Source organism: Pseudopipra pipra, chromosome Z, assembly GCF_036250125.1.
Source record: "Pseudopipra pipra isolate bDixPip1 chromosome Z, bDixPip1.hap1, whole genome shotgun sequence".
NCBI classification, from domain to species: domain Eukaryota; kingdom Metazoa; phylum Chordata; class Aves; order Passeriformes; family Pipridae; genus Pseudopipra; species Pseudopipra pipra.
Window position 1 is genome coordinate 10,765,253 of NC_087581.1, and position 27,459 is coordinate 10,792,711.

At 37.6% G+C, this 27,459-nt stretch overlaps 1 long non-coding RNA gene across 1 annotated transcript in view; it reads right to left on the reverse strand.

Moving 5' to 3' along the window:
* LOC135406852 (uncharacterized) overlaps nucleotides 1–17,974 on the reverse strand; it is a 57,670-nt gene extending 39,696 nt beyond the window's left edge. The window contains exon 1 of the long non-coding RNA XR_010426527.1: nucleotides 17,781–17,974. This is a non-coding gene — a long non-coding RNA (uncharacterized LOC135406852). The remainder of the gene's footprint in view (nucleotides 1–17,780) is intronic.
* Between the last annotated feature and the right edge of the window lie 9,485 nt (nucleotides 17,975–27,459).

Sequence of the window (27,459 nt, forward strand, 5' to 3'; positions counted from 1 at the left end):
TGAAGTAGACAACTTTGGTAGGTGGGTTGGCACAGGTTTTTTGGAACTGTAGGGGTGTAATGAGGTGACATATCCAAAGGCTTTATACTTAAGTTGTGTTTCCATGTGGATTTAAAATGTATTCAAACATCTTGAATAAACTGAGAGAGCAGCCCTCCTTAAGACATTTGGCACTTTAGATGCAGTTAGAAACCAAAATCGAAAAAGATTTCTTGAAACTATTCTAAACTTCAAAAAACCAGTACATTTTGGAGGTAGTTGTAGGAATAAGAAAGGTTCAAGGGTTATAGGAAATTTCTGCAGTTACCATCCCTTTCAAACTTCTGCACAGCAAATTCTTTCACCACTTTAGCCAGTGTTGTTATCTTACTTCATACAGAACACTCAAAAGAGTTAATAAACCAAGTTTTATTCATCTTGTCCTTCTTTAATGTCAACATTAGGTTTTGGTAAAGAGATGAATCAAAAGGTGTTTGTCTGCCAAGAATTGAGTCCAGAGTTCTGGCTTTCTTCCGCAACAGCAGATAATTTTCCTCACACTTCAAGCATATGCTCTATTTTAAGTATTCGTTTCCCCTACTGCAGAAATTCAGAGACATGTAGTTACGTCTTTTCAATATAAACAAGCATGCTGATTTGCAGATTTTAAAATAAATTAATTAGAAATTCATCTATACCCAAGTATTCTGAACTTGCAACCAGCCTCTATTTTTCTCACTGTCAAGCCCCAAATCGACACCCTATTTTTGAGAAGTGTGGATGTGGATTTAAACTTTGCATCTCAAGCTCATTCCTGGAGTTAAATTGAATGTGCAAGTCTATCCACACAGGACTGAATATCTCACACTGGGGCAAATCAGAAGTAACTGTACTGAGGTCAGTGGAACTGACCCCAATCTCATAACTTCTGTACCCATTGAATTTCACTTACTTCAGTGAAGTTGATTTTGATATGCACTGACTGAATGAGTTCAGTTTGATCTCGTTTTGTTTTGACTTAAGTAGGAATCCCAACACAGTTATGCAGAAATAGGATGAGATTTTTTTTTCTGCTAAAAGTGCTGCTTAAATTCCTTTAAAATAAATACTTGAAAAGCTTTGTATTGTCTCTATATAGAAATGCATGCTGCTATCTAAGAGAGTAGATAAATGTTTTGCAGCATTAAATAATTTTTTACATTTCAATCATCTGGAAGATTTCCATATGTCATATTTACACTCACTTCCTATTTAATGCAATACAGATTTTCTATATGCATCAACCTTGAGAGAAAATAACATATGGAGAAATGTATGTAGCTATTTTGTTTAACGAAATGGCATTCTTTTGTTTTACAAAAGAATTTTAATGGAGAGAGTGCAAGACCCTGAAACATGACAGTGTTTCACTAAATCAACTTTTTTTCATTTTGTTGCCCAGCTCAAGCTGTGAAATAGACCAAGAAAGTGTAAAGGTTTCACGTGTTCCATCCAAATCAAAGATTTATCAAGTTCAGTAATCACAATGAATGAACATGGAGTTATAGAATCATAGAATTGTTTAGGTCAGAAAAGAGCTTTCAGATCATTGTGTTAAACCATTAACCCAGCACTGCCAAGTCCACCACTAAACCATGTCCCACAGTGCCATATCTATATGTCTTTTAAATCCTCTGCCTGTTCCAATGTCTGACATCCCTTTCCATGAAGAAATTTTTTCCAGTATCCAATCTAAACCTCTCCTGGCACAACTTGAGGCCTTTTTGTCCAGTCTCTTGTTACCTGGGAGAAGAGATTGACCCTCACCTCACTAAAACCTCCTTTCAGGTGGTTGTAGTGAGGGATAAGGTCCCCCCGAAACTCCTTCAGACTAAACACCCTGAGCTCCTTCAGCTGCTCCTCATCAAACTTGTGTTCCAGACCCTTCCCCAGCTCTGTTGTCCTTCTCTGGACACACTCCAGCAACTCAGTGTCTTTCTTGTAGTGAGGGGCCCAAAACTGGACACAGGATGTGTCCTCACCAGAGCCGAGTAAAGTTGTGCTTGAATACTTAATATTCAAGCTCAAGTATCCTGAAGTGCTCTTTTTGTGGGCTTTGTGATGGCCTTAAAAATACCTTGATGGTTAAAATGAGCAACAGCACTTTTTTCTGTTGAGGAAAAGAGGATTATTTTAGGGACTACAGCAGATGACAAGATAATGGATATATGAGCTTCCAAAAAAAAATTTGGAGCCATATTCTACCCCAGTTGACTGTACAATTCTACTGGACTGTATAGATCAAGATTTAGCCTATAGTGTATATTGAGGCACCTTGAACTGAATGAAGTATTGTGAACCCCCATGATTAGAAATTAAAAAAATGCAAAGAACTGTGTCTGTAAAAAGGTAATAGCCTTGTAAGGTAGTAGCTTTATAAGGTCAACCACCATGGTCAAAGCTGCTGGAAATAAATACAGCTCCTATAGAAACATCTGGGTGACGTTCATCATGTTTCACAGAACGTAAGCAGGGCAGAAAGAGAGTCCAAGTCCTCTCTTACTACTGTTCTAAGGAAAGCCGACATTTCTGGGCCTGGCTGCCCTGGCTTTAATGTGGAATGTCTGGAGGCATACCAGTAGCCTTTCAAGATGTTCGCTGTCAAGAAGCTTGACAGAATACCAGTCAAATTTCTATGTATTTGGGCAGGGTGTAGACTCAGGGCGAGGGTGGGTGTGTGGGGGTGTGTTCAGCACCCTGTCCCTGTTCACATTAATTCGTACATCATCAAAAACCAGTCCATTAATTTGCTGCTGAATATTTAGGCAAGAAGACTTCTTTTCACAAAAGAGAATGTTATAAAGTACCCCGCCAGTGCCCAGTTTCTACACTGGAGCAACACTTACCTGCAAGCAAAATATGCTGAAGGCTTGAAAGTGAGAATAACTAGTCATGCAAGAAGACTCTGATTCCACCAGACTCCTGGGAATTGCACCTCCGGGTAGTCTGCTGTTTGCTATTAGAGTTGCCATCCTGGACTAAGGGCAGATTAGAGGGGTCAAAAACAAGCTTCAAACACATTGTGTAGTTTATGTAACAAGGCAAAAATGTTTGAACTCCACTCACTCTTCCTTAAATAACAAAGAAAATGTTTTTTTGTTCTTAACTGTTTACTAGTATCAGAAAAAAGACCAATGCTGGTGATGTGGGGAAGGACAGCTGGGATCTGGAAGCAGATAAACAATATGTCCCTGATGCTTTACAATGCTGCACACCTTGCAAGGAGTGATAAGACCCAAGCTGAATGATACACCTGCATTTGCACTGTGTTAAGCTTCATTTTGAGATAGTGCCTCAGATTCCTCATGCTTAGTAATTTCCTAAGCCTCCTTTTTCTTGCATTATGTAAATACAGCTTACATAAAGTATTAGTCTTCTTGCATGTTCAGGGCATGCAGGAGAAGGTATTTCTCTTTCGTGTTGAGAGGGCTTCCCACCTCCTTAATTTTAAAGTTTTATTTCGAGCAAAAATCTTCTTCAAACCCATTGTCTTGATTGTGGTTTTTCATCAAATTATTGTTCTGAGCTAAGTCACTAAGCCACTGTCTGAGCTGACTGGAAACTTTTGGAAGAACAGTTCCTGAACCAAAAAAACCTGGCCTCTGTTAAAAGTTTGCAACAAAGTCCAAGGTAACTTGCTACTGAATATTTTGTGTGATGCTTAAGATTCCATATGCACCTCCTTAAAAAACAGCTAATCACCAGTTATTGTTTGCATGGCTGCGCCAGTGAAGACAAGTCACGCTGAAACACGAACACAAACTTTATATATCCAGACACTGCTATGTGCTGCTATCTCTGTAGATTATGAGCATTTACTTGGCACTGCCTGCTACTGTTGATATGATGTGGTCTTTACTCCCTTCCCTATGTTCTGTATGCAAGCAGCTAATCAGTCTGACCCTTTGCTGAGTGAGCTGACAACTGCAAGAACCAGATGTTAAGTCCTACAATTTATTTTTCCAGGAGGGTCATTTAGGTCTCTGATTTGTTTCCTAGCTAGCTCTTCTTAAGTCTTTTATCTGCCTTTTTGGCTGATTTCCATCAAAACAATAAAGCATTTATAAGTCTCAGTTTCCGCATAATCATCATCTCTCACTGCAATTCCAAGAAGTCCCCTGTGTAATGATGTGAGGGTTTTATTTTCCTTGTGAAAGCTGTGAATGAGGTACAGATTTTGTTATGTCAGATACAATATTCATATCTTGTTTATAACTGCTCAAAAGAACATACTGTGAAGCTTCATTCACAGAATTGACATTTCAAATTTATCAGAACAAGACTTACACTCTGATGTTTGTACAATTACAAAAGTTATCTCTGATGGGTGGAGGAACAAGTTTGTTTTGCGTGGAGTGAATCCATCCAAGTCTCCATGGGGAGCAAAGAAAGGACACAAAAACCTGGGATAGCCTTTTCAATCATACTGATAACAAGCAGTCACACTGAAAACACTGGGGAAAAAATAAATTAAACACTGCACATTTTCCTATCAAGGCTCCTTATCATTTGCTTACTTTCATCCAGAGATTAAACAGAACAAACTTTCAATAAATATATATATATAAACTCTCTTAAGATGGAGAAGTTTGAAAACTTCCATATATTCTGAAAACTATATTTGAAAACATATATTTGAAAACTACCATATATTCTGGTTTTGCATGAAGGAAAGCATGGAAAAAGATAATATTGCCTGTTATATCAACACTTATTACAATATCTAACAGAACTTAGACCTTCAATATCTAACAGTACTTGCACCTTCAAATTACTGCTGCCTCTTTAGTAGATTTGCTTCCCTCAAGATTTCAACTACAATTCTCTCTTTTGCAGTTCTGCTATGAAGAAGTACCTGGTTCTAATAATTTCTTAAGTTACTTTTCAATCCCTCATACTTACACATGCTTTCGGGAAAGACTTTTAATTTGTTTTCCACGTAAGTTTGAAATTGCTGTTTTTCTACTGTAGAATTTTGAGGGTGTCTAGAATTCAAATGAGGGTTTGGTTGGGTCTTATGAAAGATTTTCTGCACACACCTCATTTTTAAATAAATGCTTCAAGTGAATGACTCAGAAAACATCCTTTAAGTCTTGTTAAAGGGGACTCAAGATATGGCATATTTGGCATAATTTTCCATACAGCCAAATGGTGGTACTATTCTAGTATACAAACAGTACTCAAAAATACATTAGTTGTTCTCCCAGCCAAGCAGACATTAGAGGAATTCAGTGGTTCAGATGAAAATCCAGGTTCAGAAAGTCCAAGAACTCTCAGTTGCCAGCAGCAGACAGGGTGTATTACAGAAGAAACTTGTTAACACCTCACCCCTTTATAAAATTCTTCCTGTGCATTACTGATTATTGTCAGAGATGAGCTACTGGGTAGAGGGGCTTTTTGTTGAATCACTCCAGTTGGAATTATTTAAATTTTTTGCTTGGGAATGTTACCCTGTTAACATTATTGACCTTCATTTGCACTGCTGGGTTGATGAACTCTGGTTTGGGAACAGTGTACAGACCCAAATAGTCCACTCACAACAATGTCCAAAATTTGTAGCTATGCCACCCACAAGCAGTCAAAGATGCACTTGTTGTACAAAGCTCAGAAGACACCAACTACTCCAAAGTAATAAAATCCAAGAAAATGAATTCTTCTCCAATTCGTCATGATAACTGGAATTTCTTCTCCACAGTATTTGAGGACTTGTGTACTCCCTTCGCTTGAATAAACACATAACCATGGAATCATAGAATCAGGCTTAAACAGTGGTGCTGGTTGTGACATGCAGCATCATTTTGTCTAAAAGACATTTTCAGATGTCAAGGTGCATGTCTTCTGTGAATGTAAGCTAACCTCTTTTGCTGGCACAGATTCAAGTGCGTCATGGTTTTTCAGTCCTTGTTAGAGGTTGTGTGTTTTCCATTCATGACTACTGCAATCGTGCTGTTAGAGCAGTGTTGTTGGCACTGCTGAGTAATGTCCCTGAAGAGATCATCCTTTCTCTAGGGATGACAAGATTAAAAGAATTTGAAGGAGAGAAAGCAAACAGTGATGAAAACTGAGCAATGGGTACAAAACTCAGAATTACAATGTCAGCCACCTAATTCAGAAATATACCACAATAATTAATTAATGGCATCTTTTCATACAAGGAGGTGCATGAAAACTAACAAAAGAAAGATTCTGAATGTTTCTGTCACAGCTCTGGTAGTGTTCTGTCACAGGTCTAGTATTTAAGAGAATTCACGAACTAGTATTTTTCTCACTCTTAAATGCCAACTATGACTGTTGAACAGGAACCCCAGTGACATCAGCCAGGTGATGGGACATTCAAAACTCAGTGTGAATTCTCCCCAGGAGATTACTGTCCTGTGTTTGGGTAGGTTGACTTCCTGGGAATTGATTCCTTGATCTTCAGACCATTTTCACTCTTTATTTCCCTCTGTTCATTCCACCTGGATAAAAAATGTGTTGCTCTATTTAAAACATTTGTGTTGTTTTTCTAAGATCCTGCCATTTCACGTGAGAGAGGGATCGTATGTATAAATCTTACATGACTTTTCTTACTATGTAGGTCTCAAGCACTTTTAGTGATGCCAGCAGCTTTCTATCCTTAGTTCAACAACAGAAAGGAAGTGGCTTTACCTGCATCCTCTTCTGATGTATAAGTGTTAAGGCAGCTTCACAACCCTCTGCACTGCTGTTTGATATCGCACAGGCTGTGTTCATGGGTCAGCATAAGGAGGCAGTATTCTCCTAGTGCTCATCCTTTCCAAGTTGTACTGGAAGCTGCTAAAGCTTGCTTGTACAGATCTGCTTGCATCTCTGCCTGGGCCTTTGCTGACATACTTTTCTGTCTCCAGCTGATAAGGCATTCCAAATTGAAACTGAGGCATTCAAACCTCAGTATGAATTTTCCCCAGTAGATAGTTTTACTCCGTAGTCAGCTCTATATGCCAGCAAAATTTTGAAGTTTAGACCATGCATTGACTTTAGTGTAGGTTCTTTGATGTCAGAAATACAACACTATCAATTATTCTTTAAAAAGTCTTACTTTTGTTTATTCAGTCACCAAGGTCAAATCTACTGCAAGTTTTACCCTAACTGAAGAAGCCATCAGGGAACTTACTTTGATTTTGTTGTTTTACAAATCATGAGAGAAGCCTTGAACACTAAACAGATTTCCATAACCAGAGAAATTGATCATAGTAGGTAATAGTGAAATACTATGAGAAAATTATTAATATACTATATAACTTGATGCCAATGGATACGTCACATACTCACTTTTCGTTACTAAAACATTCTATTCAGCAAATAAATAATTTGACTAAAGTGTTAAAATAAATCATGGTCCATATAAAGTCCTGACTTCAGGGGTGAATAAGATCAATCTCTTAGTTCAATACAGTTTCGGAAAAAAATATTCTTGTAAATGCCTAATTAATAAAAAGTTTTTATGAGTAAAGTGGTCTTATACAGTATCAGCAGATATATAAATCTTAGTATTACTATTCCATCAATCTTATTTTTATCTAGAATCCTTTTCTCTGTATTTGTAAAACTTGACAAAAAGAAACCATGATTGAATTTGTATAGTTTGGTCTTAGTAACATGGTGAGAAATATTTCCTAAATTCTGCAGAGTAAGAAAGAGACAGGAAGAGCATCTAGTGTGGCTTTTGTTTCTGAGTAGCAGCTCTTGGTGTAGTTCTGGAGATTATCATAAGCACTTCTTTATTTTTAATGGGTTAATTAATCTTTGGCACCCTTTGCTGCCTCTTAGCAATCACGTTAGTAAGCATGAGCAGGCCTTTGACGGATGCTCTTCTTGGCCAGCATGACTTCACAGAGGAAAGGGAAAAGGTTTGCTATCTCTGTTCATGAAGAAGTCTTCAATATGAGTATACAAAATTAAATATGGTAGATACGCATGACTCAGAAAGACTAGGGTAGATTTATTTTTTAATATGTAAATGGACTGCTTGCATTTTGAGTTACAGTCATCTCTGTTAAAGCTTTTCCTGTCTGTTTCCTGAGCTGAGTTACACAAAACCAGCTGCCTTCTCCTTTTCTGAAGTGGCCTATATGCAGATGCCAATTGCTAGTCAGCGTAAATTTCCACTTTAAATTACACAAACTACCAGTTGTCTCAGAGTTTTTCTTACCATGGATGGCAACATATACATGCTCTATTCCACTCCCTGAATTCGGTGGCATTGCATGAGGAGGGACAGAGCAGTGTTCTGTAACTGAGTTCAGCTGCAAGGGGGTTTTCAAAGAATCACAGTCAAATTCATCCCTGGAGTTGATTATAAATTTCAAATGCTTTTCCAAGGTACATGAGAGAACAAACTACTGTAAGTCTGTAAAATAGCCATAAATCTTGTAAGAAACCTCTTCTTTTATCTGCAAGGTATCAAATAATTGTTCCTAGACTGTTATGTTTTTGTGTATAAAGAACTGTTACGTATAAAGAGCTGCCATATGCCTTCAATTAACATTATTTTGATTTTAGATTAAAACAACAAAATAAGGAACAATGCAAAGTTTCCATGAAAGACCACAATATCTGTATTTCTTTATCTTTAGTGAACTATGTAAGAAAGTGTGTGCCTCTGTCTTTTCTTTGCTTAAGTAGGAAAAATAATAGAAACAATCCAAAGGCTAAATATTTGTTTTGACTTTGCAACTTAAGTGAGGAGAAATTTCAGGTTACAGCTATCCAGTTTCCTGAACCAATTCATTCTACCTCACTTGTAATCTATAGTGTAAATCTTAAATACAGGAAAAAAATTAGTATTCTGAAAGTTGTGACAGCTATTTCGTGTTGCATGATGGTAAAGAAGTCATGTTAAATATGAATATATTAATATTTATATCTTTGTCAGAACGCTAGCATGCTGCCTAAATGGGAGGGATTACAACTGGAATGTTTTCACTTTGTGCCTTTGCCAGGTGTACATGTCAGAGGAAGAAAATTACATGAGACCATGTCATGAAGTATGCTACTTTTCATGGCAGATTTTAGAAATCTGTTGAAAGAAAGCTAAACTTTTCATGTTAGAGAGAGAAAATAGCTACAGGAGCCAATTAAAGGATCAAACCACTTTCTTTTACACAACATGCACTAAAACATGATTTTCAAGAGGACATGAAGAATTGTTATTCGAAATGCCAACTAAACCACCAAAAGCTTCTAGTCCTGTTATGACATTCTTACTAATTAAAGTTTATGATCCATTTGGGTATAATCTTCATTATTTATGAACAGCAATATGTGATTGAAAGCCACTGTTGCAACCATTTAGGTAGAGAGCTGTTTTGCTTGAATCAATAGGAACCACAAAGAAAATACAACTTCTCTTCAAGGGATTGAAGGATTGTGCATCTATCACAGACAATTGCTCTGTTGTTCTAGATATCATCTTATAAAGAATTGCAGTACTCCCACTGACAAAACAAAATAATAACTTTAAATTTTAACAGCCAGTTTTGACAGTGCAAATAATGTATAACCTTTACTGATCAGAAAATCTCATAGTATTCTAGAATAATTATCAGGTCTGAAAAGAAGTTCTGTTTGTTTTTCTTTATCTTTCTTTATCCACTGTTCTGTGGTGGATGATGGACTGCAGCCATGCTTTTAGAGGAAAATAGTATCTTTTTTAAGAGCAACTTTCATGAGTAGAAGAAGCAATCAAGGCTTTGGGCAAGTATTTGAGTTTTGATTTATTGGAAGAGTTGTTATGGTCATAATGAATTTGGTCCAGTGAATAGCTCAGTGAATTTGAAGGACACTTTTAAACCAAAGTAAAGACTGAAAACTGGATCAAGCTTGCAGCGATCTAAATTAAATAAAATATTTTTGAAAAAAAATTGTTGTACTTGCTTGCTAGATTCCTATCAGCAGACAATCTGAATTTGCCTTTGTAATATGTTTTACAATCTCAGAGAGGTTCATTTATCACTGTGTATTTAAATTGCCTGAAAACAGTAATTTCATCCAGCAACAGTGTAAGTTATCTGGTTTCTTTTGTTATTTTCATATGCCTCTCTAGACTGCAAACTCTTTCATAGTTTCAAATTCATAGCTGAAGTTACAAAGCTTCTCTTATCCGCTTACTCTATTACCCTGATATTGGAGTGCCTATTAAAAGCAATAAAACTAAAACTACAGACCTTGAGACTCCATCTTTACTATACTTACGTTTGTATTTTCACTAGCTAGGAGCCCATACTTCTCCCAAATACACTTTAGAAATTATAGCTTATCATATTCAGTTGCATGTACTGAACTTGTTGATAGGACCGAGTTCTTATTAAAATAAATAGGAGGAGTTTGTACTATAACTATTTATGCACACATAAAAATGTCAAAACTACCTAAATCCTAATGACTCATCCAGGTTCTTAACAATAGCTATTGTATGAGAAAATTCCATAAATGAATGAACCAAAATGCATTTTTTTCATGTTTGTTCTGAGGTTCTTCTTATCAATATAAGAATCTGCCTAATACAGGGCAAAGCTCTGGCTACTTTATTTTTATTTTCTGTTGCTGTGAAAAATAGGCATCAAATGGGAACTTATTCCTACATCTATGTAAAAGAAAGAACGTGCCATCTAAGTCATGGCAGACAAGTGACTGACATGGCATTTTGGAGATGTGAGTTCATTTCTTCTTTCTTCTATTTTGTTTTGTCAACTCTCCTTCCATAAAATAGGAAACTAGGAAATAGTCATAGTGATAGTAACAAAAGCTTAGAAACACATCTTGCCTGTATTTAGACGTCTAAATACTGGTAGCTACTTACAACCTGAATCTGAATCACTCTCTTGCATTTACTATTCTTGTATATAAAATGAATATTACTTAAAAGGATAAGCTGTTTAAGTAGAGAGAGGGCAAATATACAGCAGGAATTTTTGATGTGATCTTTCTCAAAACCTCCCAGAAGCTGCGGCAGCAAATGGTAAGATGGTGCCAAATGCATTCTAAACTCTGGTCAATAAGAAACAACTGAAATACTAAGATCAGGAGCCTAAGCAACAGAATGGATGAAGCTGCTTATATAGATTATTGTAAAGAAATATTTCTATATTCAAATCCAATCCTAAGTAGGAAAAAGCAATTTCTTTAGTTGTATTCCAAGCAGAAAGAGCAGTGGGGTTGCTGTTACAGAAGATGCAAACAGTCTGTGAGTGATCATAAGAGATTGTCCAAGCTACCATAATTTTATTAAATGGTTTAAGACAGTAAGGCTAAGGGAGGTAGGAATGCAGAAAGTTGGTTAATATTATTGTAAAAGCATCACTGGCATGTAGTTAAAACAAGTTTCTAGTGATAACTAAGTGCCACTTTGGCCTTCAATGATAAATAATCAAGCCTAAAAGAAAAAGCAGTTTCTTGCATGATAAATAATAGCTATAGTACTGTCAGTCACGCTATGCTGTTTATTCTTCCACGGCAATGGCATATTGCTGGCCCACCTTCTGTTCTCTGTCTACTGCTTGACATAATTCAGACTTGCAAATTTTAGTACTACTGACATCCTTTGAAGCTAAAATGAAACCCCTCACAATATGAGTTTCTGAATAATCCTGCCCTCGTATCTCAGATCAAACGTAGCTGGAGTTAAAAAGAAAACATTACTAAGCTACTGTCAGAAAATGTGCATCAAAGGTATAAAGAGCTTTGAAAACTATGGCAAAAACTGCCTTGGATGTGAGGTATTTTGGCAGGAAGGCCTTTGGGTTTACATTTTATGCCTTCAAGGTGCTCAATCACATTGAACAAAGGTGTGCTTAACCTAGAGTGACTCTCTATCCTTTCAGCTATATATTAATTAATTTATGAGGTTTCTTTGTTCTTCAATAGAGGTGACAGCCCATGAAGTTCCATGGGGTTTTGCCCTTGTCATGAAAGTGCCAAGACAGTTACTCTTTGAAAGTTTGGAACAGGATACAAAACCCCAAAAAACGGTAATTTCATCTAATAGCTATTGTTTCTGAATGAAATGTTCTCTTTTACAGCATAAAACCCTATTTTTAATTTGAACTAAAGAAAGAGAAGGAAGACTGTTTTGCCAAGTAAAGATCAACTTTTACTATTTTCAAAACAGATTACTGATAACTGTTCCTCCCTTCCTATGTTCTTATTATATAATTCTTCTGTGTGTGCTTTAGAATAGATAACCTAAACACTAGCCAGGTCTTGTGAGAGGAATATATGTGACACCAATTATTTTTGTAGAATTTATGTTGTTGTCTTCAATGTGAATGTGATATAGATATATTTCAGTGTCTGGGGAAATTTGAAATCACCATGGAACCAAATAAGAAAGGGAAAGATTTTTAAAAAAATTAAAAAGAAAAAGAAATAATTAAACTATTATATTCCTGGGCCAGCTAGGAAATAAGTTAATTTTCTTTTTATAAACAGAAGGATAGAGCTGATCTATCGATTTATTAGGGTAAATACTCTGAGCAAAAATTATTACAAGGGGCAATATTCTTCTGATTTAGACCAATCTAATCCCACAGAGCTCGGATGAACTTATTCCATAAGGACAGTTCTATGCTCATTAGCAAGTTGCAGTCCTCACACAGCCCAGACTTACTGATTCAAACTGTTGCAAATGCCATCATCCAAGAGTGGTTCAAAGAAGCTTATCTGAGTACTATGGTATCCATGAGAATTTAGAACTATTTTAAAACTGAAGAGATACTGGTTTTGGTTTTGATGAGACATTATCAATCCAATGCACACTTCCCAAAGGATTGTTATGGGTAAACAGCATATCCTGCTTATTCAATTTTTGTTCAGAATTGCTGTGGATTTGAAGGAGTGTCAAGATGGAGAATTTCACCTGATGAGACTGACACAATTCCAGAGCTGTGAAGTTAGAACTGGAGTCGAGACTGTTCAGCAAAAGCATTTAAAAAATCTATTTGATGATGGGCCATGGAGATTATGAGAACTGGCAGAAAGGCAGAGGCAGACATACAAACAGTATTATCTGTGCAGAATGTTTGGCAGTGAGTCCACACGCAGAGCTGGGCACTGGGGATGCTCCAGAAAGGAAGGCTACATGGAGAACCTGAGAAGCCATGCAAAGGAAAACGTGGCAGGGATATCCATGGAAAACACCAGAGCATCAGTTTCTGATATCTGAGCTAAGATATGTGTCCACACAAAATCTACTGTGCAGTGAGGTGAACGCCAGCCAGTCGTCCAGGTTTCCTTTAGAGACGATGGAGTAGTAGGTGATGTAACTGCTGAAGCCACCTGCAGGAGGATGTCCATGTACATCAGACAGCCAGCTCCCCTAAGTGCCTGTTTCTATGTGTTGGATAAGAAGGGGACCTGGACAGCCAGCTCAGATTACAGAACTTTCACAGAAGACGCCTGAAGTTGGGTGTGGTGAAATTTTACTTATCGTGCGATGAAGCTGGGATGGTGTTTCAGAGGAACTTCAAATGATGTTTCAGAGTATGTTGTGGTCATAGCATGGGAAGCAGTGGAAGTGCTACATGTCCATCTCTGTATACCAGGCAACAAATGCAGAACAGTCCAGATTTTGTGGAAATTAGAGAAATTAGATGTTTTCTGAAGGAGTAATTACTCTTGATTTTTCTTAAATGTCTAGAAATGTCAGTAATTCTCCAGAAAGAGAAAAATAGAAGACACTGTCACTGGCCAGTTGGTGGGCATTCTGCATTTCTCTGGTGTTCTCCCTTTTCACTTCTGGCATGCTGGTCAGTCTATGATCTGGTGCAGGATGATGCCATTCCCTTGAATTTAGGAAGCTACACACTTTTACACTTGATCTGAATTTAAGCTTCCGTAAGTTGAGCTTGTTTTCTTTTAGTAACTGGAGTTCAAAGGCATGAATGATTAAGCATAGTCACTGTTCCTATGGTAACTATCTCCTTAACACTCATGTGCATAGCAGATCAGTTCCTTTTTTTCTCATTTAGCCCTCTAATTCAGGAGTAAATACCTGTTGTTGCTGCTGTGATGTTATACAAATGCAACATAAATGTCCTGTAAACTTCTCTAACATTCAATACAGCAGCCTTTTGCTCTGCTTCATAGCTCTTTTTTTTTTTTTTTTTTTTCTGAAACACACTACCTACCTGGGTTTTTTGTCTATGGCTACATTGCACCTAAGTTGTGTGCATCTTCCTGCCTGGCTGTTTGTGCTCTATCTAGATACACAGTGATCCCACAGAACAAGTACAACCTTTCCTTTTATTTGTGCTCTCTCACCCTTGAGAAACTTTCACAGCTTTTTAATTTAAAAGATTAAACTCAGACCAGTTATCATCCCATAAAGTCCTTGTTGCTCCTCCAGTGGCAAAATCTGTCACCTCCACACTCTGCAGTTACTGATAACAGTAGCTGTCAGGTTGAATTAGAAAAAGTACTAAATATTTGTATTTGTTTGTTTTGGCCATGTCACTGCTGAAATATCTCTCTAATCCTCACAGAGTTTCCCTGACCACAAAAACTCATTGCTTCAGATACACTGAACAATATATATCAGCTCAGTATAGAATTACATTTGGAAACTATTACGGTTTCAACAATTTCTTTTCCTGTCAGATGTACATACACAAGAAACTTTATACACAGGGTGTTGCTAAATAGTCTGGAAATTTTGTTTATAAACTTATTTAGACTATATGTTTGTAGGGTGTTTAGGTCAACATTTCTCTTTGTTTTGATCACAAAAGTGAGGATGAACTGCTTATATGTTCTTGTAGCACAGTATTGCCTAGTCACAAATTAATTATAAATTAGAGATAACCAATTGCCCAAAAAGCAAATTCAATATTAGAGTGTGATATCTAGAAAGGCCTACAATATTGGAAATTGCTCTCCTGAAAAAGCTTGAGAAAAAAAAACCACCGTGGAATTTTTAAGTATAGAAAATAATTACCACTTCTTTCACTGACATCTGTGATTGCACAGCTACACTTCTGCAGATACAGAGATTCTCAGTTTATATTAAAATGAAGAAATTCAGACTGCACAGTCCACATTTCATCCTGTAAAATTTCACAGACTTTGCTCTTTAGAGTTGACAGTTCACATTAGACAATTAAATGCATCCTCACAAGGATTAATTTTTCCCAACACTGTCAAACTACAGGCAACTTGATCCCACTGAACGCATACTGACTGCAGGAGAAATATTTTGGGAATCTTAATCCTGCCTCCTGGGCTCATGCTGCAGAATTGATACATCTCCAGCTCCACACAGCATCACAGCTTCCCATTTACTCCTCCAGAGCAGTAGGGCTGTGCTTCAGTGATGAACAGCTGTAACTTTTCATTCTTCTCTCTCGAGTGGAATCCAAGACTGGCCAAGATCCAGAAGTAGGTCCAACATGAGGGGATCTGCTGTGCTTACCTTTTGTTTTGATTACCAAAATACATTCCTGTCAGTTTTTCAAGGCCTTTGAGTAGCTTTACTATTGTTGAGCATGGGCTTTCAATGAGAGCAGGAACAGATTCTGTGTGGGATAAGGTGTAACCAGCTTCATGACCTACATATTCTCCATTCATACTGTTACTATTAGCACAGGACCCACTGTCTGCAGCAGGACTGCCCTTGAAAAGAAATGAGTGCCAGTTGTCTCCTAGTGGACTGAGTGCTTGGCCATTTCCAGATCTGGTCCATTCGAATCACAGTTGCACAACCAGGATTTGGATTTTCAGCCTTAGAGCACTGTGGAGGCTGAGCCTCCAAGTGAAAACAAACCAGCAAATAGATACCCTGATTTTAACTGCCTGTGAAGGCATCCTAGGGGGCTTGATTGCATGGTGGGATCTTGGTCTCTTTTCAGAGAGAGCTCAATTTACTGTGAGTTGTTGCCTTCCGAAATGAAAAATTACAGTCTGGGAAACCTAATTCTCACAACAATCGTCATTCCACAATGATCATCCCATACCTATCACCTACTCTTGGCAGCCATGTAGTGAGAGCAGGACAAGGCAGGGACTTTTGTGTATGGGATATCAAATATTATGTTAAATTTTTAAATTAAAAAAATATAATGGGTGGGTGTCCTTTGATGTATGGGCAGAGAGTTGTCCACAAAACCTTAATGAGCATTTACCTAAATAGTGTGTTTGTACCTGCATATGAGGAAAATGCCTGTCTTGGGCAAAGGGCATTTGCAAATTAAAGTAGTATCTCTCATTAAACTAGGTAGGGTAGCTGTAAAAAAAACCTAAAACAGCCAAGGTTTTGGGCATAGAAGTCATTCTTCAGGTTTTGATGAGAAAGATAAATCCTCGTATTTGTAATTATTTTAATTCTCATTTCTATAACGCAGGATTTCACCTTCCATTTGCTTTATATCTAGTCAGCAAACCTTGTGTTTATGAAGACATAAGCACCATGAAACACTTTGACACTCTCCATTTCCTTCATCTGAAGCAGTAGCATTATCTAAAATAAACGGGCTGTCCAGCCAAGGAAGGAGACACAACGAGTGCTTTTAAAAGCCTGCCTGTGTTTCTGCGAAGGACCCCAAGGTGTGAAAGCAGGAGGGAAAGGGAAGGAGGGCCTGCAGTGGGCATGGCTAGAACAGCCAGTGTCCAGCAAGATCCAGCTGTGTAAATGTAATGAACAGAAAAGAGGTGCGAAGAGGTGAGGGCAAAACTGCATTTGTGCCAACAGAGAGAAAAAAAAATATCTTGATGCCACTTGTGTTGAGATTGCGGGTTATAGCTTGTGTGCTGAAGAAGCATGTGCATTCCCACATGCTTTTTGTACTCGAGATACAGGGTGACTGCACTTAAAAGCAAGTACACAGTGTACCCTGTATGTTGTCCTTTCCACTAGACAAATGTTTGTGTTCTCCTCAAAGGACCCAGTTTTAGTATGTAATCACAGATTCTTCCATAACATTAAGATCTTGATTAATGTGTTTACTAGGAGATTTTAATTAATTCTGAATTTGGAAATTCAGTCCTTCTCTGACATATCGTTTGTTCTTATCAAATTTCTGTTTTTAGAACCTCCAAATAGTGCATTACTATGATTATTTATCTACAAGCACTCTTGGGAGGGAGAGCAATAGTAATGTCCCATCCTAGAAAAAGGGAAACTTATGCACAGACCATTGGTTAGACTTTCTGCATTGTGTCTTTTGACTTCGTGCTCGTGCAGCTGTTCCTTTCTTCTTGTTAAGATCACTTTCTCCCTGCTACAGAGCAAAACTCTTGCTGTCTTTTCTATGGAACTCTGTAATGGAGTCCTGCTTAAAGCTTTTTCTGTCTTTCAGCTGGTTTGCCCCATGTGAACTGCAGGAACAGCTTCTGGAGCCCTTACACTTCAGTCAGCCCGGATAACTGATAAGGATAGGTTGTTGTCCATCCTTAGGCTCACAGAAACATGGTGTTCCTACCTTTTCCTTCTGTTTTCTCCCATTAGCACTACTCTTTACCACATAAGTACAAAAGATGCTATCTTTCTGGCTTAACTTTGATAATTTTATTATTGCCCTTCTCCATAAGAATCAATTTTTATCGATTTTCTTCAAACAAACCATGTACAGGGACCTCTCTTAACAACCTGGACATGTGTAACTTTTCTCAAAAATAGAAAACACATTATATAAAACAGCTTCCTAGATTTCTTGCAGAAATCTCAGTTCATGTTAGTGCTTTTCAGAGGTTGCTACTGCAGCACAAACAACAACAGCAACGAAACAGGCAAAAGAAAAGCAGTTTAACCTCACTGCAACACTTTGGGAACCCGCTTCCTTGCTCTTCTTCCTGTTGGTCCCATCTTTCTCCTCAGTCAACATTCAGGTTCCATTTGATACACGTACTCAGTGGGTCAGTAAATATCTGCTGGTTTTCCAGTGCAATGACGTAAATTTAAAAAATATTTGTGAGACATGTACAGAGTGATTCCAAATATTTTTCTTGTATTTTAAAATGCATGACAAGTGTTCCAAGTGAAATGGATATTTAACTTGCTTCCCTTGCCGTGCTGCTGTCCAGGTGTGGAGCTGAGGCCAAGACCCAGAAACATCCAACAGTCTGAGACACTGTAACAGGTATTTAGGTCCTTGTTCTCTTCTAAGAGAGAATTATTTCTGGTGCTAAATGTTTAGTTTTCCTCACTTGTTTTTACTTCTTTTAGCAGACTGATTTTTCACATCTAGAAAGAGCAGACTTTTTGGCCAAGTAGAATCAACAGAGTAAATGTTTTAATGTCTGTGCCCTCTTAGTATTTGGGCTACATGAGCTAACATACTTAATTGGAAGGTGGAGTTCTTTGTCTGCTCTGTTTGGTTCAGATTTACTCACTGATGATAATTTTTATGGGTTTAAGAAGAGAAAATTTCAAAGGAAAAACACTGAGATCCGTCATCCATCAAACAGATAGATAAATATTTGCTGAATATGGATATTTGTTATGCAAAACTTATATTAATACAGTATCAAAATGCAGTGTAGTAACCACACAAGAATACTAAAGTTAGAGTTTAACAAAAAGAAAAGTTATAAACAATACAACAATATGGGAAAATAAAAAAGACAACAATTCTCTTTTATCTTCTTTAGCTTGTGTTTCTCCGTCCCCCCTTCTCCAACAGTGAATCTGTGCTTGGCTTTCTTCCCCATGGTCCCGTGCCTTGAAGGCTGCCTTTATTCTGCATAGTCCCATACAGATTCCCACACATAATCAACAAGAGTATTGCATTCATTCTTAAGTCCTCCTCCTCCCTCACCTTTAGCTATATCAGCTACAGAAATCAACAGAATGCTGGTAACAGAAATCAACAGAGCTGGTAACTGAGTAAACATTATCAAAACAAACCACTAGTGCTGCACGTGGATGTTAGGAGGACCAGAAATACCTCACTGAGCAACTCTTTTCGGTATTTATACATGGCTTTGAATGCAGTTCCTCTAGACTCCTATGATTTATTATAGCCCTTTCACATCCTAATTATAACAAACTCTTTGACTTCTCCTCCGGGGGCAGGGAAAATATCTTTCCCTGTGTTGGTAACAGTATGTTGGTACTGTGCCCTGTTTTATTCCTCCCCTTCTAATGGGAACTAAAACCGTAAAGATATCTCCTTTACCCAATTCTATGCCAGTGCTAACTTGACTTTGAATGGGTTGTAGTTTGTTATTCGCAAACAAATATCAAAACCAAAGGCTAACATCAAACAAGTAAAGCATCTGGATTCCAGTGGCACACATGCACACCTTGGTTCTGGAATACTGCAAATCAGATCTGCCTTGGGTTACAGAAGGACAAGGTACACTGAAGTCTAGATAAATTAGCTCTGCTGAGCTGTGCTCCCTGCAGCTGCAGTGCTGCTGCTATCTCTACATTATACTGCAAACAAGTAGAAACCTACCTTAGGGACAAAAAGGGTTATCTAATCAGATCTCCGAGAAAGCAGAAACCATAGAATTGTGGAGTAATTTATGTTCTAAGGCTGGAAGAAACCTCAGGAGGTCATCTTGTGCAACCCCCTCTTCAAAACAGGAATAGTTTAGGTTAAGTTGCAGAGGGTCTCATGAATTAATTTCCATTTCAGTGGAAATTACTTGACTTGAAAAATTCCAGGAACTAAGAATCCACTCTGAATCCACTACTCTTTCTGTAACCAGTTGCCACATTAGTTGTTGGTGGTGATGGGTTTGTTGCTTTTGTTTTTTCCAAAGGCTAATTTTTAGTCTATATTTGATTTAATATCCTCTCTTCTAACTCTGATTTCTTATTTGTATACTGCCTGACAGTTGTTGTCATCATGTAACTCTTTTGAACCAGACTGAAAAGGCTCACAGGGTCTCACTAAACACCAGATCATTGATGATCCTCTATTTATATTTTTACTGATGTTTCCTATTATTTTACTTAGTATGTGCAGTACTGATATTTTAATTTTTCTCTTTCCTTAATGAAAATATCAGAAAGTACCAAACAAAATGTTTTACAGCAGTTGAACTGTACTGCATTTATATTAATTTGGTGGCTAGATGTAAATGTCAGAGTTGAGGCCACATATAGAGAAGAACCATCTCTCCACGCACTACTAGTATGTGCAGTGCGCACTTTCATTTGAAAACCTCTGATCAGAAGAGACTTTTGTCCCTGGGAATTTTTCAGTAGCTCAGGCTAGCAGCTTTTATAATGACTTGTTTGATTATTCTCCATTTATGGACTGCTCTCTTGCGTAAATATTAAAAGCCACACACATTTGAACTACACTTGGTATTTCAGTGCTTATAAAGAAGAAGAGAAGATTAATTTATTTTTTTTTCTGTTTGCTTGATGTTTTCTTTAAAAGTTTATCTTAAGTGAAGGAAGGAAAATATTTACAATCGCATTGGAACAATGGCCTGGAACTAAGGAAGGGAAAGTTTAGGTTAGGCTGTAGTAAGAAGTTCTTAACTCAAATAGCCCTGGATTCCTAAAGTTTTTTGAGATAGCATCATGGAATATTTTCAGCAACTGTGCAGGTGAGATGCTCTGGAGAAATATTCTATAAAGAACACAATCTGATAAAAGTGGAATACTAGGCAATCATTACCTTTTCATACAACCTTTCTTTCTCTAGAACTTTATAATGAGACAAAAGGATATTTAAAATGGAAGTAAATTTTTGAACCCATCATACTTAAGAAGAGATGTATCCACAACGTTACACACCCTATTGAAGAATGACAGCTCAGTGAAAAAATTCAGTTCCAGTTTCGTATTAGTTATGTTTACATTTAAACAGGAACATTCAGGTGATGAATTCTTGAAAGACTCACCCACGCATTACAGCCCCTCGAGAGTGTCCTGAGCATACACTGCCCTTTGGGGCTGCCAGCACAGCAAAGACTAAACAAAAGCATGGGGGGAAATTAAGGTGAAACATTCTGTGATTTTTTGAAAGAGACAAGAGGCAGCACCAGAGAAATCAGGAGTTCCTCCCTTTATTCTTACCAATTCTTTGCTAAACACAAATCACCTAAATAAGAAAACATTAATTTCACTTTGTTACTCAATTCTATTAACCTCTTCAAAGAAATAAGTGGAGTATATTTAACAAACTAATCAAGTTTCCTATTAAACCAGAATTTAAACATACTCTGTGGTATGAAACTCAGTTTTTCTAGTTGTACCATATAAAATAAGCTAGGAGCTGGATAGCACTTGTCCTGAAGCAAGTTCATTTTATGCAGTGAAAATGCTGCAGATTTACATTAGCAGAAAAGTATTCAGTCTGTTCTGATTGATGATATCTGAAGTTATCAATTTCTACATTATGAGCATTCATTTCTTCTTTCTTGCCACATTCATATTTAACAATTGCAGTTCTGCGCCGAAGAAACACCTGTGTGAGCTGAAGGGAAGAAAGTAAAATTGTAGACCAAAAAACTTCTAGGTATTAGTTACTTTCTGATTTTAGAGGAGTAAGAATAATGATTTTTGACCTGCTAAGAGCAGGATCTGCTACTAGCAGTGCCAAAAGTACTTATTCCCTGGAGCTGCACTGTCTTCTGTGACTACGACATATGTCCAGGACTGAAGAAAGAGTAAAACTTGTCCCCCTAGTGTACTGTTGTTGTAAAATATTTAAATCTCTAGCATGCTGAAGTTTGTCTATGGGTTCATTATTACCTCTTCTCTATGTTCTGTATGTTTTTATTATACTGAGTATAACTCCTACTGAAGGCCACTTCTCTTGGACATTTTTCTAAGGACTATAGACTTCTTGTATGGAAAAGATTACACCTGAAAATACAATAATTCTTATAGAATGCAAAACAAGAACTAGATAATATTTTGCTCCTGTTTATCAAAACTTATAAGAACTACCTTGGTATTTATTAATGTTATTAACATCTGTATTTTTATTACAAAATTTAATTTTAAATCTGTGTATATACACCAGTTTTCATTATATGTTTTTGGACAACATCTCCTTTGCTTTGGAATATCTAGTTTAAAAAAGGTCAGATCAGATAGGTGACAATTATTGGATAAAGTCACTAATCAAAATTTTCTTCTGGGACATGACTCTCAATTTATAATCGATATAATTCTGGGTTTTATTATTATTATTATTATTATTACTATTATTTTTGGAGATTTATTGCCTAAATGTCAAAGACAATCGAGTTGTTTTATGCAACTGCATTGAACACAATGCTGCAAAATATCCCTGACTCTTCGCTGGAGTGTCTCACTAAACCTTGGAGGGACCCTGAGGGAAACGTAAACAAATCAGTCCCAAATCAGGTGCAAATTTGGAAATTTACAACAGGACATTGAGCAAAAGGAGTTTGCACTAGAATGGCCACATGCAGAATTAGTATTCCAGAAAATATTTAGCGTTTACTTGGACGCTACCTGTATTTGGGAGTCATTTGTCTAGGGGACAGTGGAAGAATTTATGCTGAGAAAAAGATACTTATAAGTCCAAAGGAAAGGCAAAGTTTTTCCTTGCCTTTCTGAGGAAAACTGGTGTTTGGCCTAGAAAGCACGTGCACAGCATAACACAGAATACTGGTCTGACACCCAGCTTCTCACCCCTGCTAATAGCCACTTCAGACTACCCAGCTGCACCCTGGGTAGTCCGTGGCTGGTAGTCTATACTTTAGGGATAGGGTTTTTTTCCCCATAAACTGGGAAGAAGAGGGTTTGAGTCTAGGCCATCAGACTGAGGGTTGTCAATAGGTCTCTCACATACCAAGCTGTCCATCCATAAACTTCAGGTGTAAATGGGATGAGGAAACATCCCCCTCACCTATGTTTTGAAAAAATGTAGCTGCTTCTGATAGATTTTGGATGGGACCAGTCTTGATGGGCTCACCTTCAGAACGCCCTCGGACTGATCTTCCAGCTGGGAGGTTGAAGAACGCCTCGCTGGCAGATCCCAGGAGGTTGTTGTCGTAAGTTTAGCGGAAGCTATCCACAAGTGCCATGCCTAGGAGGACAAAGATACTGCTAGAAATTTCTTCTAAAAGTTTGAACTGCCTACAGACTTCACAATCCTCCCCAAGTTGTAGTAAACTAGGATTTTGTAGTTTACCATTTAGGCATCTAAATCCTGTCACCTAAAGCCCTGCTTTAACCATCTAAATCTTCCTATAGATTTAGCACAATACCTAACTAAGTACTCCTTAAACAAACACAATCTCTCAGAAATCAACACTGTCTATCAAGAAGGAGAATTGGAGCAAGTAAAAGTTTGGTCACTGTTTCTCATTGAAAGTATAATTTTGCCAAAGACACATCTCCTAAAACAGGAGATGACAAGAGCTTCTGTAGGTAACAATCACAAGTAAGGATGAGCATCTGCTTCTGGAGTGATTTCTGCTATATCAGAATACACATTTAGGAAAATTTGCACGCAGTTGCAATGAAGAACCTCCACTGATTTCCACACGCTGAGTTACCAGCAGTGTAAATCCTCGTTTGTATCAGGGTCAGGTGATGGAATTCAAGAAACATCAGTTTAAAATAAAGAATGCAATGGAGTAGGAGAAAGGTGTGTCTTGCCTAGAAAGAGGATCTGCAAAGGCAACTTTGAAAGTAGGTAATATTCAGCCCTTTACTTATTATCTATTAATTGCAACTGTAGTTTCATAATGGTATTGTTTTATTGAAGCATATCTTATGCCAAATATTGAAAATATCTGAATAAACTGGCTACTTTCAGGATGTTCTCCATGCATTTGCAACACTGATAGCTGCAAAAATCGAAACCTATAGCACTTGATATTATGGAACATCGGAAATTATTTTTGTCTGGATCAGAGTTATAGAAAGATGCAAAATAAACAAGTGGAAACATCCTAATGTTATTTATGTTTGTTTTGTCAAGATTAATTTGTGCAGATTAAAGGGCGATTTATTCCCAGCAATTTATTTGTGGAAATAAGATACTAGCTCTGTTGGTAATAGCACAGTGCTAATAACACTAAGGTCGCATGTTTGATCCTCATATGGGCCATTCACTTAAAAGTTGGAATCGATGATCCTTGTGGGTCCCTTCCAACTCAGAATATCCTGTGAAATCCTCTGAAAATCCTGTGAAAATGCCATGTCCTCCCTGGAAGATGAGAAGGTTTGGATTTGGATTTAGATCTCACAGCAGTTCACTCTGCCTGCTCGTCTCTGTTAGATTATAAATGGCAATGCTGACCACCTCAAACTGCTTTTAGAAGAATATTTTGTCTTAGAACTCTTTCAAATATACTTTTGCTATGTACCACTTCTACAAGCAGCATGTTTCCCTAAGCCATCTAAAACTCCTGTCTTCACACACAGAAAATGGTACAGGAAGGCTTTGGCACAGTCACCTTCAGGATAAAAGATGCCTGCTCATTTTCCCTTTTAAGTTCACTCCAGGCAGCACAGCTTCATATACTGTATGTGTGCACAAACTCTGAGCTCCATCTTGGATGTGTTTCAGATGAACTCCCATGGAATCCTGAGCAATCTTTCTGGCAGAAGATTTTCCAGTGAAGAATCAAATCCATCATATAAGGGGAGGACATTTTCAAAATTAAGGGTACATTTCAACAAACAAGACTGTCAGCCTTGCCCTCAAGGTCAAGCCTCAGTTTTTCAGCCCAGTGATAGGGATTGTTTGATTTAGAAGAAACTGCATGCCAGCTCCTCAGAGATGAGTAACTGAAGTTTCCTTGCTTTGTATGTTACCTAACAATCCTTTGCATCAGATCGTGCTACGCTGCCTGCTCTGATAATGTGCCAGATCCTTGGCTATTATAAATCACTCTTATCAAATTAATCTATTTTTGTCATCTGAGGTTCTGAGTCTTCTGACTTATGCTCTCCTCCTATTTAAGGTTAAGAAAATATCTCTCCAACTTGTACAGCGCAAATTAATGTCTTTGGAAAACTAAGCTGATAAACTCCCCCTGTTAGAGCAACAAAGCAATTGCTGGAAAAGAAAGACAAGTATACCTTTTGAAGAATTATTAAATGCAACATAGGATATCTGGTTTACAGGCTTTTCTCTTAACCAGTTTCATGAGTACGTGAATAAGCAACTTGTTCATACTTCTCAGAGACAAGTAGGGCATATCCGAACAAACATTCAGCCTGAGCATGGTATAGATCATATCTGGAGAGAGCGAGAAACAAACTTTTTAGAGAACTCTCCTTCTCAGCTGGTGTTTGTGGCTAAGCTGAAATGAATGCAATGCAGAAGTGTAATACAAAGAGTAACTGTCTGAAAATAGAGAAGCATGTGTGACAGATTGCACATAACCCTGTAAAAAAGACACAGATTGAATCTGGTTCTCAATCACCTCCCTGTGAACCTGCTGAACCCACTAGGGTTGCCTGGGGATAAGTGAAATACAAACCTGATCCATTTTGTTTGCTACAGCCTCTGGCAGTCTAAATGTGATTTCAACCAAATCAGAACACCATCAATTTATCCTTAACCGGCACAGATGCAAGAGATGACTCAAGGAGAAATGAACCAGTAACATGTTTTGGAGCAAAAGGATATCTTTGTGAGTTTTTGAATTCCAAAACAAAAAGGAATGTAATTTTGTCCCCATTTTGTAGCAGCTGAGGCCAGTTCCATGCGAAAACAGGAGTTGTGAAAGGGCCATCCTACTACATCAAGCGTGTCCTTCCTTTGCTATGGCAATCACTGACATGGTTCTTAAAATGGAAATTTAAGTTCCAGTTTCTTGAGATCCTTTTACTTTTTTGTTGAAGCCAAAGGGCAGCCTTGCTGCCTATTCATTGGACATGGAATTCCTTTGACTGGGAAACAGGTTCTGTTCTGAAAGAGCAACTGGTACAAACACTGGACTGTACCCTTGTACACCCTGGGCCACTGCTCTCTGTGGTCCTGTCAGAAACATGAAGGGCTAAGAGGAAGAAGCCTAAAGGGCCTAGGACAGGGCCTGAGAAATTCTTTCCAGCTAGGTCTCCCAGCTCCCACACTTCAGCTTCTAATCAACAAATAAACTTTTGCATGCTGATCAGAGCACATAAGAAATTAGGCAATCTGGATCAAGGCTGTTAGACCAAAATATTCCCTGTGGATATGTCAGTAATAACTGCTAAACAACTTCCAGTTAATGTGCTCTATGCTGCATTTACCTAGCTGAGAGGTAAGCACAAGGAAAAGACCTTGCTATTGCTTATCAAAAATGAGAGTGCTGCTACTGCAGCCATGAAGGCCTGAGGACTGAAACAAGGCAAGATTTGAAATGCAGCTGCTGAACTTTATGAAGAGAAATCGTTGCTTGAAAGTAACTCAATGGACAAGTTCATCTATTGTTTCAACTGATGCAAAGTCCTGTTCAGCTAGGATTCAGAAATATTTCTTTCTGTTTTCTAGGTGAGGCACAATAATTGCCTTAGTTCTGAGTTTGGAAGGAATTGCTAATTCTTTGGAAGAAGCATATGATATATGTCATATCTGATTTTTAACTCAATCCAGTGGAAATAAATCAGTTCCAAAATGTCCGTGTTGGATCTCCTTCCACATATTTTATTCATAAAATAGAATAACTCCAAAACAGAGATTCCTTGAAAGATGGGATTTTTTTTTTTTTTGAGAACAAAGAACTTAAAATTAATGGAAACATCTGAGTTTCACCAGAAGTTGAAATAACTTTCACAAAGAGTATAGAAATATACTTATGGCATTTTTCAGAATTTTCTCTCTCTTGGCTCTTTTTCAGACCTTTTTTTAATTAGCAGGTATTTTACTAGAAATCAGAGTAGAAAGGCAATATCTAGCATCATGCTCGCTTTTGTCACCACAGACTGGAAGCAATATGTAAAACTGCATAATGATTCCTGCAGAACTGAACAATGGGTTTCAAGAGAAGATGAAAGATTTTTAGAAGATGGCAATCAAACTTATTTGGTGCTTTCTATTTACTTTTTAAGCTCAGGAAAGGAAAAGCAAACTTCTTGTCCAGGTTTGTTAAGACATCCATTTAGATTTGGGTTCATTCCTCTGACTTTTGGGTTATCCATAAGGTGCCTAAGTAAGCAGCTCATTTGCTCTAGATACTGCCTATATTTAAGACACAGGTAGATGATTTCCAAGGATGATTTTGGCTTAAAGATGGCTGACTAATTTATGGTGCCTTTCTCTCCACTGATTAGAAAACAGACTGAGGGAAAAGGTGTCTTAGCAGGCGACTCAAATAAGCACTTAAAGTTAAGTGAAATTAATCCAGACCAATAGGGTTCTGTTTTACCACTGACCCTATTTCTCCACACTTCTTTTCTGTATACACTTCCCATTTGAAACCAAAATTAGTAAAGATACTTGTTTCAGGATTGCCAGACTTAAATTTCACTGCCCATTTATTTAACTGTAGCTTTTGGTTTTCTCAGTATTCCTTCAGGCAGTGACATTTAAACTGAAACTTCACACTTTCAATAGG